Source organism: Ambystoma mexicanum, chromosome 4p, assembly GCF_040938575.1.
Source record: "Ambystoma mexicanum isolate Mex_15411 chromosome 4p, UKY_AmexF1_1, whole genome shotgun sequence".
NCBI classification, from domain to species: domain Eukaryota; kingdom Metazoa; phylum Chordata; class Amphibia; order Caudata; family Ambystomatidae; genus Ambystoma; species Ambystoma mexicanum.
In genome coordinates, this window is record NC_090927.1 from 609,359,317 (window position 1) to 609,375,740 (window position 16,424).

General features: G+C 45.4%; 1 protein-coding gene across 5 annotated transcripts in view; it reads left to right on the forward strand.

Moving 5' to 3' along the window:
• The window catches only part of PRIM2 (DNA primase subunit 2), a 1,404,979-nt gene that overhangs the window by 26,465 nt on the left and 1,362,090 nt on the right, over positions 1-16,424 (forward strand). For 2 of the 5 annotated variants that reach the window (XM_069606178.1, XM_069606179.1), the window contains one exon: positions 9,965-10,073. The exons of the other annotated variants lie outside the window; for them this stretch is intronic. The gene's annotated coding sequence lies outside the window, so the exon portion shown is untranslated. The remainder of the gene's footprint in view (positions 1-9,964; positions 10,074-16,424) is intronic. 5 annotated transcript variants of the gene reach the window in all.

The window sequence follows — 16,424 nt, forward strand, 5'->3', positions numbered from 1 at the left end:
AGCAGGGCTTCACCGGGCAAACCAACGGTCCAGGAGTTGCAGCAGCCGTCCTCTTCCAGCTCGTCTTCGGTTCTTTCGTTCCAGTGGTCGAATCTGCCTTCCAAGCCAAGAGGCTCTCCTTTTATTCAGTTCTCTCCTGTTCGTTCCAGCATAGCTGTCACTCGCCCAGCAGGTTGGCTGTCCTTGCCAGACAGTCAGCCAGCCAATCACGCCGGAGTGCATTTGGGTCTCCTAGGAGACTAAGCCCAGGGAGTTTCGGGCACCTCCCTCTCTTCCTGCCCCCCCCAGACACTGGGGCGCCAGAGGCGGTCTTCAGTCCTGAAGCCTCCCAAAGGCGTAGGAACAAAGGGTTCAAAACTGGTTTGGCGCGCAGAGACAAATTCTAGAAGGACGGCGAAAAAAGACCGGGACCTGTTTAAACAAAGGAGGCTCAGACGCCATCTTGAAAAACATGGCTCCCGTGATTTTTAGCTGCCGGTGTTCGTGGTCGGGAAAAATCATGGTAGTTCGTTGTAAAACCACTGCCACCAGCCATTTCGATAGGAAAGGGTAGCATTTGACTGCTCTAGACACAAGATTACTAGATAACCCATCCAGCACTCTATTGGAAGGTAGTGTGTGCTGGGTCTAGGAATTTAAAGACTAGCAAAGTCAATTTAACTTTACTTTCTCTGGGAAACAGTTTATCCCAGAGATGGTATTTAAACCTTGGGACATCCTGAAAGGCTTCCTTCCCTGTGTCACTGCACTGAGGGTGCTGTGTGACACAAATGAAAATATGCTTATGGAGTTGTTTAGGCTTCATAATCAAAGAACACAAGAATGAAACGCACATCGAAATACATGAGAGAGTGAGAAGAAAGGATCACACTCTCTCCAGGTAAAGAAAAATCCAGCAAAGTGGGTTAAAAGCACAAGTGTTGGTAGTAGCTCCACATATTTTGTGGACGCACTGCGTGATCCCCTGGGAAGCTTTGTCTGTGCGCAATATGGGGAATGGACTCTCAGAGGTGCTGACTTCTGTTGTAAAGATGTGTGCGATGCATCTTAATAAAATGCACAGAGCCTGTCTGTTTACCACATTATGTGCAGAAATGGGAGCAGAAGATGCTTTGTTTCACACAGAGGTCAGGTTGCTCTCCAGGGGGAAAGGTTTTAAATTGTGTTTAGGAACTCGGGAACAAAGTGAGACGCTTTCTCCTGAGTTTAGACAAGACAAAAGAAGAGCATCTGTGTGATTCACACTGGCTTGTACTGTTAGCTTACTATGGCGACCTCTTTGAAAAGCTAAATTTTCTAAACCACTCCCTGCAAGGCACAGCAAGCTGACAGTGGCATTCCAGGAAAACGTGTCTTGCTGAGGTAAGTTGGGTCCGGTGGAAGTTAATCAATAATTTATTTTATATATTTTTTTTTTGCTTTTTTTTTCTGCCGAGCCACTGCAGCCCCTGTGCACACAACTGTTGCGTGTGCTGTCAGAGGGTCGGGCAGCTCAGCAGAACAAAGCCGGGGGTAAAATGGAGACATTCAGCTGTGTTGCTTAATGTCTCCGCTTCATCCTGGGCCCATTGCAATCATGTTAGCTACTTTTAGGAGACAGGGCTCGGGACTTCCTTGCCAGAGCCCTGCCGTTTCTAATAGTAACTCATATGACTGGAAGTCGGCCCAGGGTGAAGCAGAGACATTCGGCATGATAGCTGCATGCCTCCGTTTCGACCCTGGGCTCATTTTCAGTCATGCAAGCTATTTTTAGAAGGCAGGGCTCTGGTGGGCAAGCCCCCACGGGACTTCCTAGCCAGAGTTCTGCAGTTACTAATAGTAGCTGCAGCCTTGTTGGTCCCAGGCTCTTCTTTTGGTGGATCACCCTCTGAAGAGAATCTCTCGCGTTTGGCGTGCAGTATGCCACTGGAACATGAATGAGATGTGCAGGTACACTATTCCACTCAGCAGTGAAACTGGGAAAAATGTAAAGGGGGAATCCCACAAGGGCCAGTGTGGGTGCGGAGGTGGCATTTGAACTCCACTCAAAGGAAATGTTCAAAATAGAAGTTTTAAAATGGGGCAACTTCTTTCATGCTGCTTCTTTCCAAACTCCACACTGCATCAGTTCCACTTTAAATCACTTTCCTGGCTGGGGTGCACCCAAAATACAGTTGGTAATACAGCGATTTTTGAGTACATTAAGGGATCCATAGACACACTCTACAGTAGAAGATTACCAGGGTAGCTCAGCAGGTTGAGAGACTATTGCTGAGATGTTAAATATTAAAAAAACTGCTTGTTAATCATATGACTTTTGCAATTCCTATAAAATGTGTTTGGCCAGGGCATGGTTTTGGTTGGTTGCTTGCTTATATTCAGAGCAGAGGTTGGGCTATTTCTGCCCCTGCAGTGAATATCAAAAGTTGACGCCCAAGAACCCACAGTTTAATTTCCTAATAACTGCTGTCAGCACAACAGAAGCATTTATATGTGATTAAGCAGTTTGTCAAGCATATAACATCTTTTTAAATGACTTGCATGCCACATGATTTGTGCATGCCACAAAGTTAATATTTTTCAAAATTGCCAATGTGCTAAAATGGCATTTTTTTTGACTAAGCAGAATTTTGTGTGCTCAATTATTTTTAAAACCATAATAACACATTGAAATCCCCCTCAGATTACATTGCACGTGCAGTCCCAAAAGAAACGTACAAACGAGACACGTGTTGAAATCATGGATGCAGAAGTAGGCGGATCATCCAACAAAAGGCAGAAGACGTAGAATTTTCATCAAGAGTGGGAGACCGATTTCTTTTTCGCAAGCGTAAAAGGGAAGTGTGTGTTTAATCTGCAGTGCCAAGTTGCAGTGGGATAGAGTAATGTCGAGAGGCATTTTGGGACAATGCATATAAATTATGAAAAGAACTTTCCTAAAGGAACCCGTCTGCGATCCCAAAAAGTAGCTGAACTAAAAGCTGCCCTGCAGATGCAACAATCATTTTTACCCAACCAGATAAGAAAGCAAATGCTGCAACAGAGGCATCCTTCAAAGTTGCACATTATTTGGCAAAACACGAATGCACTTTTACAGATGGTGCAGTTGTGAAAGGTGCTATGGCTCTCGTGGCTGAGTCACTTTTAAAAGAATTTAGAAACTGCCCTGAAATTATGTCTGCCATTTCAGATGTGCAGTTAGTGCAGATACCCTCCTTGTCATTGTGTTTGCACCTATCAGCCAATGTGAGGGGGCAATTGGAAAAAGATTTGAGCATATGCAATTTTTTTCTTTCCATTCAGTGTGATGAATCAGTTGATGCAAGTGATAATGCTCAGCTGGCACTGTTTGCCCGAATGGTGTTTGAAGACTTCACCAGAGGTGTTGATATCTACAATGAGGTCAAGAATTATTTTGTCAAAACAAAAATTCCATTGAACAAGTTGGTGGCAATAACAACTGATGGTGCACCAGGGCGTCGTTCTGTTTTTTTGCGTGCTGTAAAGCAGACCCTGATTTCCCTCCATTATTGCACTACCACTGCATCATCCACCAGCAGGCAATTTGTGCCAAAGTGATTGGGTTTGATCACATAATGGCCCTTGTTGTGCGAATTATGAATTCAATTTGTGCAATGGCCAAACAGCACAGAATGAACTATCTGCCGCACATAGTGATCTGTTGCTACACACGGAAATCCAATGGCTTAAATACTACTTTCTTTCACTTTTGCCAGAAATCAGACTTCATGAGGTCAAGAAATGAAGACATTGGCCAATTATGCAGCATTTCTTGGCTACTTGATTTGGCATTTCTGGCAGATGTTACTAAGAAATGAAATACCCTGAACTGTGAACTACAAGGAAAGGTTAAAACCATTGCTGACATAAGCGCAGTAACGCAGTAAAGACATTTAAGTGGAGAAAAGGAAAATGCATCTTTTCCCTTCTGTAATGCAAATGCTGACAGAGCATACAGCGAGTCCTGAATATAGACAAATACAGCAGTCTCCTGAGCAGGCTTAAAGAAGAGTTCAGTGACCGGCTCAGGGATTTCAAAAGGATTGAACAGTGTCTGATGTTCATTGCAAACCCCTTCATGGAAGTCAATGTTTGTGAACTTGCAGAACAAATGAGTGAGCTGTTTACTCTGAACAGTTTTGCTATGGAACTGGAGATTGTCAGCCTGCAAGGGCACATTCAGTTGAAAAGCAGACAATCTCACATCAATTTCTGGAGCCTTGTTGATCACAACGAGTACAGTAACATTTGCACAGCAGCATTAAAATTGACTTCTCTGTTTGGTTCCACCTATCTCTGTGAATCTGCATTTTCAGATATGAACTTCATCAAATCGAAATTTCGAACCCGCCCGAGACAGATGAGAATCTGAGTGACTCCATTCGAGTTGCTGTATCAAGTTATACACCAGACTACAGAGCACTGGTGGATTGCATGCAGTGTCAACCTTCACACTGAATGTCCCAATCATTTTCCTACATTGTGAAAGTCTTTTGTGAGAACTTCTAATAAATAAGAATGCAATAAAGAGATTTTTTAACTTAATATAATCGTGAAGGGATACGTTATTCCTTATATTTATAAAGGGGAAAATTACAGCTAAAAAAATGTTGATGAACAACCCCAACCCCTGATATAGCCCGCAAGTAGCTCTTGCTGTGTGCCCCCTACTGAAAGTAGCTCACGCCAACATAAAGGTTGGAGACCCCATGTCTATTGTATATAGAGGGCACAATGCTTGTAATTTTCAATAAGTTGCCCAGACAGCTGCATGCCAGTGCACAGATACCCGCTGGCATAGATTTCCCTTATGTGGGTACTGTTGATGTGTGGCTTGTGGGAAGCGTGTGTGACTTTCGCAGCATCTTTAATATTGCTTAATTCTGAAGTAGTATGCCGAGCGGCAAAGTTTTGTTTGGCTAGCATGAAGGCTGGCTAAATTTTGAAGTGTGTGGCAGACTGTTTGAGCCGCTGTGTGGTACGGGGTGTGCTGCACACACTGCCAGGTGTAGTCTCAGGCTGGGGATGGTTGTAACGCACTGATGAATGAGTTCTTCGATTCCTGCATTCCTCCTCCTGGCGGCACAGGGTGCTTTGGGCTTAGATTCGTTGTTGTGATTCTACGCACCGAGAATGGTTGCAAATATTGGCCATCCAAACTCTCATGACGAAGGGAGAGAAAAAGACTCTAACCAACAGTGGACAGATGGGGGCCCCCCAGCCCCATCTATTTATTTCTCTTAACAATGCTTGCAACCTGATCATTGCTTTCACTTAAGCCATTGAACACCAGCCAACTAAAAAAGTGTCATGTCCAGCAACCGAATTTGCATTAAAGGAGAGTCCACGCCCCCCACCCCCTTTCAAGAAAATTTTTGAGATTTGTGTAATGTGAAGTTTACAGGGTAGGTACTCTGTGAAGTTCAAGGTCAAAGCACCCCTAAAGAGGTTCTGTAAAGCTACCCCCCCCAGTCCCCTAAAAAGCGAACTGTCCGGCATTCAAAGACTCATTTTGTATTGTAATGCCTTTGAATATTTTTTCACTGCTGGAAGTTACGGATGCTATACCCTTGAGGCAGAGCTTTTTACGGCATTTATTTTAAAGAACACACAGATGGCTTGTTGACCCCTGTTTTCCATTGCCTTTTGGGTTCACAGTAGGGCTAGTTGTGCCAGCCTTTATGTGCAGGGGACGGTATTCTAAACCCCCTCCCCCCAACTCTCGCTCTACTCAATCTACGTTTAGTTTGTTTATTTGGTAATGCGCTCCCAACCCGTGGGTAGCTGGGCGCAGCAGATACAAGGAAACTTTAAGCTTAGTTACAGAATATAGAAGTTACATATGACATATAGGCATAGTTTGGTAAGGTATATGCAGTGCATGATCAACAATACTAGGCACATGGGAACAGCTATACACACATATGCACAGATACAGGTTCTGCAGTAATCAAAGGGTCATTAGATGTTAATTGTCATTGGTACGCAACCAGGTCAACAGATTACTTCTAAAGCTAGAGCATAGTTGTTCCACTCTGATGTGAGTGGGCAGTGCATCCCAATAGAGTGCGGCTTTGACAGGGAAGCTAGATCCACCTGCTTTGGCCAGTCTGAATTTAGGAATGTCTAGGCAGAGGTGATTGTAGGCTCTAGTTTGGTAGGTAGGGCTTTTTCTGGTCAGTCTGGCAGAGAGATCAGGGGGAGCGGCATTATTAAGGCATTTGAAGGAGAGGGAGGCCAGTTTGAGGAGTATCCTGTCACTAACTTTTAACCAATGTTGGTCTCTTCTAAAGTTAGATATATGTTCACGACGGGGTATATCCAGGGCTGCTCTCAGTGCATTATTTTGTAATATTTTAATGTTATTGATACTTTTATTAGCTCTGGCATATAAGGCATTACAGTAGTCAAGTTTGGACATTATTAATGCATTGGCAAGTGTAATGCAGCTAGTTTTGGATAGAAAGGGTCTACAGGCTCTAATTAATTTGCAAGTATAGGCTGTAGATCAGGCCATGGAGCTGACTTGTTGTTTTAGTGTGTGTGTAGTCCAGGTAGAAACCTAGTGTTTTTACCTGGGAGACTACTTTAATTACATTGCCATCGATGGTAAAGGCGGCATAGTTGGGACTTAGTATTTTTAGATTGGAGTCAGAACCCAGGATCAGTATCTTGGTTTTGTCATCATTCAGGTAGAGTCCATGTCTGAATGATGAGGTATATCCTGTTTCCCAACGCTGTGTCTTCGACAAAGTTGCCTGTTGGGGGAATGAGGATCTGGGTGTCATCAGCATAGTCTGTATATGTAACACCCAGACGGTCAAGTTTGTCAGAGAGGCTTGGTAAAGATGTTTATACATTGTTGGTGAGACACATGAACCTTGTGGGACACCACAGGTGATTTGGATTGGGTCTGCTGAGGCTGATGGGGAGAACACTCATCGTACGGTTGGCAAGGAAGGATTGAACCCACGCTATGGCTTCACTCGGGAAGTGTACAGCTGATAGATGTTCGCATAATACTGCATGATCCACCAGATCAAAAGCTGCCGAGAGGTCGAGGAGGAGTAGCATAGCTGTTTTCCCTTTATCCTTCAGCTCGTCGATTTGGGTTTTTAGGTCAATTAACGCTGTTTCAGTCCCGTGTTGTGGTCTGAATCCAGATTGGCGTGATCCTAGTAGGTGGTTTTCCTCCAAATAGGTTTGAATTTGGAGGTAGGCTACTCTGTCAATGATTTTAAGGAGGAAGGGGAACGTTGTTATGGGTCTATAGTTGGTGGCAATGGACGGGTCAAGTGTCTGTTTTTTAAGAAGTGGTAGTACCCACAATCCTTTAAGGTTAGTTGGGACGGTACTTGAATTAAAGGAGGCGTTAAACAATGGTGCACCATTGTTTATCTTTCGGGCTGTGATCTATGGGAGGAATAGGGTTCTCCATTTCACGGAGGATGTTAAAGAGCTCCTTAGTATTATGGTTGGCTTTGGAGATTCTTTCGTTGTGTGCTTATTTTGTTAAGGATGATTTCTTTTTTGTACATGTTAGCGAAACTGGTTAGGATAGATTTATTTTCCGCTGTTGGGGTGTGTCGCCAGATGGCTTGTAATTTCCTTTTCTGGAGTCTCAATTCTTTGAGTTGGGGGGTAAACCATGTTTTCAGATGGGATTTTTGTTTGCTTTTACGAAGTTTGGTGGGCGCAATGATGTCCAGGGCTTTAGTCATGGTGTTGTTGAATGTGGCTATTAGCGTATTAGGGTTGGAGTTGTTAGTGAGAGCAGAGAGGGAAGGTAGGAGGAGTGGGAGCAATTTTTCTGCAGTAATGTCTTTTTTGCTTCTAGTAGGGAGCGGGGGAACTAATTCAGTATTTTTCTGTATTGGTGCCACTATGGCAGCCGGGAAGTTGATTAGGTAATGGTCTGTCTAAGGTTGGGGCGGGGGGGTTATTTTGGTAATGGTGATCGCGCAATTCAGGTTGGCTAACCAGTCTAGGGTGCAACCTTCTGTGTGTGTGTAGGGTTAGCGACTGTTTGGGTCAAACCAAAGTCCGTCAGAATGGTTTCAATGGAATGGGCATGTTTGTCCTTCGGGTCCTTAAACCCCAGATTGAAGTCCCCTAACAATAGTAATTGTGAGGTGTCCTTAATGTTGGTGAGGAGGCTGGAGAAGTGGTCTTCGAATGAGCCAATGGGACCTGGGGGTCGGTATACTAGAAAGATAGTTAGCGTACTATTGTTGGAGATCGGGAGTTTGGCTGTGAGTAACTTGCAGGATTTTAGTTCAGAAGGAGTACTCTGCCTTAGTGCAAGTTTAGTTTTGGCTATGATGGCCAGGCCACCTCCTCTAGCGTTGGGCCTGTCCACTATGTATTTGGTATCCCTCTGGTATGGCTAACATGAGGGCTGGGCCCGCTGCATCATGAAGCCAGGATTCGGTCACGGCTAAGATGTCTAGATCGTTGGTGATAAGTAAGTCTGCTATCTGGTGGTGTGTGCTATGAGGGATCTGGCATTGATGATGGCTCCATTGATAGTTGTCGCCTTACGCTGCCCTTGTGTAAGGGGAAGTCTGTTTGGGTGGGTTACTTTTGGCAAGAGTTTTATGTGCAATTTCTATGGTTGGTGTGGGTAGGTGGGAGCGTACCGTTCTGGTATTTTGTCGTCTGTCAGTGTCTTGGGTACTGAGGCTGCTAATCTTGGGGTCGTAAATTCGGGGTAGTGTCGCTCAGTCTCAGGTTTCTTTCCTGCAAGGCGCAGGGTCTGAGTACAGTATAGGTCGTTATTATGAAGGTACCAAGCACTAAGTTTCATAAACCTTAGTATAGTCTTGGTAGCGGGCATGATGTAGTTCGGCAATAATGGTGATAGAGCCCTTAAGGGTTGGGGAAATCGCTACATGATTTAATATATACAAATGTAAGTTTCAGGGACTCAGGATTGCTGCATGTTCTAGTTATACTTGTGTCACATTCTCTATATAGGTTGATGAGGTTCCTGGAGGGATTTTATTGCCCCTTCAATTGTTTTTTTTCCATCCACTTAACCTCAGCAGTTAATTGAAGATAGTTTGCCTGTAAACTTTATTGAATGCTTGCTAGAGATAGTGATCCCTGCCATGAATTATGAAAATATCTTTTTTGATCATTGTTTATTATGATCTGGGGTGAATGCCTTTTATGGTTTTTCTTCTCTAATGATGGGACCAGTTCAGTCTCATTAGATGATGATGAGCTATTTTCATGCTTGTCTGGATTTTTAAGCAGCCTGTGTATCGGAGGACTGGTGCGGTAGCGGGAGTTTTCTTACCTGGCCGTGAAAGAGTGCTGCTGTTTTGATATTTGAAAGTGGGGGGGGTCACTTATTCCCTTAAGGCAGTGGTCTTCAAGCCTTTCTATGCTGATCCCTCCCCCCCCCCTGAGTAAAATAATTTCTGCCCCTCCCCCTGGGGCCGGGGGGGGGGTTGGTTTGGGTGGGAGGAGACATCTGACTCTACTGGAGGATAGTGCCTGGCTCATATTAGCAAAGGCCTTCCTGCTAAGGTGTAATATTGACTTTTTGTTCCCCCTGTAAAGATCACTTTGGTAATGGGTTCTGTCCCTGCATACCCTCCTATTTCCTGTACATGTTGCTGTCTGCAAGCTGGGGCTCTCGATATGTACGTTTAAGAAACTGAAACAGGTGCTTGTCTTTTAAAGGAGACGCACACAATGACTGCAGCATTCTAGGTACAGGAGCTCTGCAGTGAAGAACGTATTGCCTCTCCTGAACACCCACCTCTAACAGATGCAACTAGTTAAAGCCACAATGGGTGGAAGTCTTGGCGCAAGTTAACCAAGCACCAATCACTCATAAATCTGGACACATCAGGCAGAACATCCATAGCAAGCCCACTATAAATTAATGGTATTGGGTACAGACCTGGCACGAATACTTGGCGCATACTAAATTTACTTTTATTTCTTCTTTTAGACAATAATTCCTGCGGAAGTTAATTGTAAATTGCTGATAGAGGGTATCGATGAAAGTAGAAAGATACGTGAAGAAAAGGATTTCAAGACAGTCATGCTTTTGTAGTTAGGTAAGCAATATTTTTTTATTTTGGTTAATCTATTTGATGTTTGGGGGAGGAGGGTACATCTGACGTCCCTATCTGGAGTTATTCCCTTTTTTTCACACATAAAGATGAATGCTGCACAATGTCCACCTCATTTACAGAATTTTTCCTCTAGAGTAACTCTCTAAAGTATAGAGTGCTATGGGTTGAATGCCCTCGGGGACCGTAGTCCAGGTCAGAGTATGTGTGCAGCTAGGACAGAGAATGGATTGGTATTGGCGAATCGCACTCTACCTCCTTAAAGTTAGGTATGCAGTCTTTTAGAATTTAAGTAAAACAATATCTGGTCATCTGTAGGTGAATTTATTCCCATAAAGTCAGCCTACACATGTTTCGACCTTAGCCGTCTTCAAGGCCTTGAAATTGAACACTTGGTATGGTGACCAGGATTGGAAGTTGATTGTGAAAAAGTCTTTAGTGGTGTTTGGAGATCCTGGATTGGTTCCCCAAATCGAAATTTGTAAACTATCTTTAGATTTTTTTTTTTTTTTTTTTAACCTTTGATGCAATCCTGAAAGTTTAGTCCACAGGTTGGGGAACCAATCTAGGATGTCCAATGTAGCGCGCGATTCGCAAATACCATCAGTTTTCTGTCCTATTCAAGGTCTTTATGTAGACCATGTGGAATTGGTGTGACGCAGCTCGCCCTATTTATAAATTATAGTGGTCACAGCACACTCAAGGGTATGTACCCATACACACATTTATGTGTGCAGCTACGCTGTGTTGTGGGTAGCTGCATGGGGAGGGAGGGAAAGCGCCAAGAAGAGCAAGAATAAGCAAAACCCCAAGGTGGCGGATAGGATCACGCTTAAGGGGAGTCACCCCAGCGTACAGCTCAGGCAAAATGTTTGTTGTATTGGTAGTCACATTTTCAACTTGCCTTTTTCATACCTGCAGCCAAGAAACAGTATTAAGACACAGGAAACATTTGATGAAATAACGAAAAGCTATAATTGAGGCTTTAAAAAGAAAGGTAGAGGAGAAAAAGCAGCTACTGGTGGAGTCTGGAAAAAGAAGATGCTGTGAAAAAAGAGAACTCTATTGTAAAAGCTGATGGCTGAAAACTGACTATTCCAAAATGTATTAATGGCTGTTCACAAAAGCTGGAAAACCTAAGTCTTTTGGCAGGGATGGCTAGTATTCTTCATTCCTCCTACTTTCCTTCCTCCGAACCTGCCTCTTACTTCACCTGGACAATTGATAGACTCAGCATTAAATCTGCAAATGTCTGTGTAATGTTGCAGTTCCTGGCGATGTAGCTGTGCAAGAACTGCAAAATATTGGACTATAAAGTAACCCGTCAATCGTCTGCTACAAATGTTTTGTCGGACAGATCTAATTTGACAAGCTGAACTCTATCACCACGTCTCCTTAACAGTGTGTTCTTGTTACAGTATGACAGTCATGCCTGTTTGGACAATGAAGTGACGCCTACATGTTACCACACACATGCGCAATCTTTCAGATTACGGTTTTTAAAAAAAAAATGGAATTGTACATCCCCACAACTGAGTTTGGTTGCTACGTCAGCCCCTGCTACTAATCTACAATGTAATTGTAGCGCACATGCTGCTCTGTGAAACTGAAGATGCAAGTGCTCTTGTGTGTAGATCTATTATAGTTGATCTGGTGAATTTGTAGGTTGGTGCCAACTTGTAAACGGTACATGTTTTTGTGCTATTGGATTTCTGTTTGGGGGGAGTGTCAGCTAATGTTTTCTTGGGTGTGGTGAATGGTCGAACTAATTCCTAGCTGCTCATAGTGATATTGGGTGAAGTGATCGGCAATCTTGTCATGCAGGTAGACCTTTAACGGATTCTGTTTAGCTCACTGAAAGTGTTTATTTTAGTGCAATGATTTGTAATTGTGGGAGTTTATTGGGTGCAATGCCATGTTAGCTAGAGGTGAGATATGAAATGAGGGAGTTTACAGGTTGGTTCCGGACATTGTGGGGTGGATTTGTAGTTTTGTATACTAAATCAGCAAACCTTAGTTAATGACATTTGAGTGCTCTAGCAAAGAAGGAAAGTGACTGCTGCAAATTCCATGTTTTCCAGTACACTATTCATAAGTCTAACCCTATAGTAATACCACCCATCTTGCACACAAGGAATCAAAACCCTTTTCCTAAATCGTTTGAAAGCAACATCCTCCTGAAATTGTCTGCAATAATAGTTCACAATTTCAAACCCATCCTGGAGTAATAAAAGATGATCACTGGAAGTAATCAGAACTCCTCTTGGAGTAGTTTCTGTGATAACTCTACAGTCATCTCATTTGAATATTTCGGCCTATACACATACTTTCGGATGATCTCCCTGAACTAGCCATGGATGACTTTAGGATGGAGTCACCTGATGACTCAAGAATGATTCCAGGAAGATCTTCCTTTTTGACTTGGGGTGGTGTGTGTGTGACCCTCCCCCGTGTGTTTCCCCTTTAAGGGAATGTGTCCCTCCCCTGTGTATTGCCCTTTTTTTTTTTTCAATCAATCTTCTTATTTGTTTTTATCAGTAAACATAATATCTCAAGTGCATTAATTCACTTCTTACATAGTTCGTTTCGAGATGAGCGTGATAAACCAAAACATAACCAGGTGGGGGGGGGGATACCGGAGGAGAAACAAAGGGAGGGTGCTGTAGTCCTTGGGGGGAGGTGGGGAACTGTTTTGGGTAATTGTCTTTCGCATTCAGGGTTTTCGCTGGACCTTGACTGAGGCTGGATGCTTCTGTGGGTTCGTCTTGTCTCGGGTTATCTGTAGCAAGTCTTGATCGCCCCTTCCTTGTTGGTGACACATTTCAAGCTCTTCTGTGTTCTGGTCCAGATGTGTCCCCATTCTTCCATTTCAATTGTCCTGCCGATGTCCCTTTCCCACTTTTCCATATAAGCCTCCTTTTTGTCAGGGTCAACGCTGTCCAGTAGTCTGTATAGGGCCGATGTTTTCTCTCTCTGGGGAGGCGTTGTGAGCGTTTGTTCCAGCGCCGTTAGTTCTCTCCAGCCCTGAGATCGCATGGGCTCGTGCGAGAGCCAGTGTCAGATCTGTGTGTAGCGGAATCTTTCTGTTTCCGGCACCCTGGATTTTGCCTTGCATTCTTCGAAAGTTAGCGGGGCTCCCTCCGCGTAGAAGTCTCCCACGTGCTTCAGCCCTCCCGTTTTCCAGTGATCAAAGTCATTGGGCGTTCTGCCAGGGGTGAAGTCCGGGTTGGTCCAGATCGGGGATAGGGGGCCTGTTGTGCTGCCCCGGTTCCACCTCCCGGCCGACTTCCTCCAACTCTCCACTGTGTTCTTGGTTGCCGTTAGGGGCCCCTCTTTTCAATGGGTCTGATGTGCGGGAGAGCTTCTGGGGGGGCTTCGGCACCAGTCCTCTAATTTTGCCCAGCGGGGCTTGTTGGTAGTTAGGTTCCAGGTAAAAGCTGGTGAAAGTTTGGCGGCGAGGCATTATCTCTCTATTTCTGGGGCCCCTAGGCCTCCCAATCCCTTACTCGTCACCACCCTTCTGGCTATTCGCGGCTTCTTTCCCTCCCAGATGAATTTCATCATGTTTGTTTGGAGCTTCTGCAGGTCCTTCCGGGGGATCGAGATTGGGAGAGCCTGGCAGTGGTAGAGCAGTCTTGGTACCAAGTTCGTTTTTACTGCTGTTATTCTTCCCAACCAGGACACTTCTTGTTTTTGCCATTTTACCTAGGTCCGGCTGGAGCTCCTTTAACAGTGGGGGGGGGGGGAATTTAGCTTGTACGCTTCCTCTATTTTCTTTGGAATCTTTACCCCCAGGTAGGTGAAGTGAGTTGGCCCATTGGATGGGTTGGTTGGTGGCTAGTGTTTCTGTTCTGTTTCCTGGGATGCTGATTCCCAGGGCTGTGGATTTTTCGAGGTTGATGGAGAACCCCGAGGCTGCTCCGAAGTTGGCCAATTCATTCCAGAGCGCTTCCAGGGATGATTTGGGCTTGGTCAGGGATAATAGGACATCGTCTGCGTACAAAGCTATCTTGTATGTTTCTCCCTTCACCTTTAGTCCGCTTATTGAGGGGTTTTGGCGAACTCTGCAGGCGAACGGCTCCATAGATGGTGCAAAAATGAGCGGGGATAGCGGACAGCCCTGCCACGTGCCTCTGGTGATATGGTTTCTGGATGATCTGGTGCCGTTTATCCTCAGCGCTGTAGTTGGGTGCTGGTAGTTGGCCAGGGTCCATTTCCGGAACTTTGGGCCGAAGTGTTTTAGGGCTTCCTTTATGTATCCCAAGTCTAGCATGTTGAATGCATGTTGAATGCTTTATTTGCGTCTAGCGACAGGACTGCCATTTGCTTGCCTGTCCTGCCTGCAGATTCGATAATGTTTAGGGTGCGTCTGGTGTTGTCGAAGGTGCTTCGACATGGGATGAATCCCGTCTGGTCTGGGTGGATCAATTCTGGGGGGTATTTTGCTAGTCTGCTTGCTAGGATTTTAGAGATTTTTGCGTCGTTGTTCAATAGTGTGATTGGTCTGTATGAGGATTAGAGTTCCGGGTTCCTCCCTGGTTTTAATATCAGAACCGTCAGGGACTCCTCCATTGAGGGGGTGACGGAGCCGGAGTCCAAAAAAGTGTTAGATAACGAGGCAAGGCGAGGGGCCAGGATGTGGGAGAATATTTTTGTAAAATTGGGCGGCCAGACCGTCTGGGCCTGGGGCTGTGTTTTTCAGGGACCAGATTGTTTCTGCTAGTTCCGCAGTGATCGGAAGTTCTAAGGCGTTGAGCTGCGGGGGCAGGGGGTCTCGTCGGACTGATTGCAGGGATTGGGCTTGCGCTTCCTTGCTCGTGTTAGGGCCGGACATGATCCCCTCATGGTATTTAGTGATGATCTCTATCTTCTGTTTCTGCGCAGCAGGGTCTGCCCCCTTGGCCTCGAAGTGTTAGTACTTGTTCCGGGAATGCAATTTCTTCACCTTGTGGACCAGTAGGTGGTTGGCCTTGTTGCTGTTTATGTAGTAGAATTGTTTTGTGTAGGCTAAAGCTCGGGCCGTCTGATCTGCCAGGTGCATTTCAAGTTTTGTCTTCGCCTTTTTAAGTTCTCTGCCTACTTTCACGGATTGGCGAACTTTGTATCGTGCTTCTATTTCGCCCACTTCTTTCTCCAGCTTGGCAAGTTGGAGTTGACGCCTTTGATGACCCGCTTCATTGTGTCCCAGACCATGGCTTCCGAGGTGCTTTTAGCTGAGTTCTCTGTAAAGTAGTTCGCCAGGGAGTCCTGTAGCTCGGTGCTCGATGCTATATCTGCTAGGACATATTCTTGAGTTTCCAGGCTTTCTGCGGGTGTGCTGGAAGGCCTTAGACTTGCAGCTTGGCTATAACTGGGGTGTGATCAGATATGACTCTGCGGCCAATTTGTATGCCCTCAATGCAGGGGAAGAGTGCGCTTGTCATTAGCAGGAGATCTATCCTTGAATAGCCTCTGTGTACGTGGGAGTAGAATTTGTAGTCTCGTTCTCCCTGGTGAGCCAGTCTCCAGGTGTCGACAGTGCCCGTGTCCTTCAGAAATTGAGCCATTCCCAGTGCCCGGGAGAAGTCTTCCCTAGAGGGCGGAAGCGTCTTGTCCGTGTTAGGGTCTGGGGTGAGATTGAAGTCTTCTCCGATTAGGAGGCGCCCTTCCGTAAAGGTGATCGTGGGGAGGATACTGTGGAGAAAGCGGTCCTGCCTGGCGTTCAGGGCGTATATTGCTGCTATGGTGATCGGGAGATCTATCAGGAGCCCCCTTAGCAGCAGGTATCTTCCTGCTGGGTCCCGTTTAACTGAGATTCGGGTTAGCGGCACCGCCCGACTGTATGGCTACTCCCCTTTTTTTTGGTCCGAAGAGGCAAAGAATTTCCTGGGGGGTTGTCGGAAGTTTATTCTCTCCATCGGGGTGCAGGAGATGCATTTCTTGGAGGCACGCAATGTCTGCTTCTAGGTGGCTCAGACTTCCGTTTTCTGGGTGAGTTTAGCCCCTGCACATTCCACGTTATGGTTAGTTCTTTAGTGGCCTCCATCTTTTGGGATGGTGTTTGTGTGTTCTTTGGGTTGCCCCTGCTGAGATACCTCTGATACGTTGGTTCCCCTGTGTGGTGCTAGGTTTTTAATCGCTGTCCCCTGGTCCCCCCCCCCCCCCAACAATCCAAGTCTTTAAAGTCCGCTTTCTGCCAACGGTGAATCCGGCTGGGCCAACGCATCCTTGTAACTTGGAGGCAACGGTGCCTCAACTGTTCAGTGAAACAGCGAATCGCTGATATTCCGAGTCAGCGTCGGCAGTTTCCTGCACTATCTTGGAGTATATCCCTTGACATGGGCTATCTTATCCTAT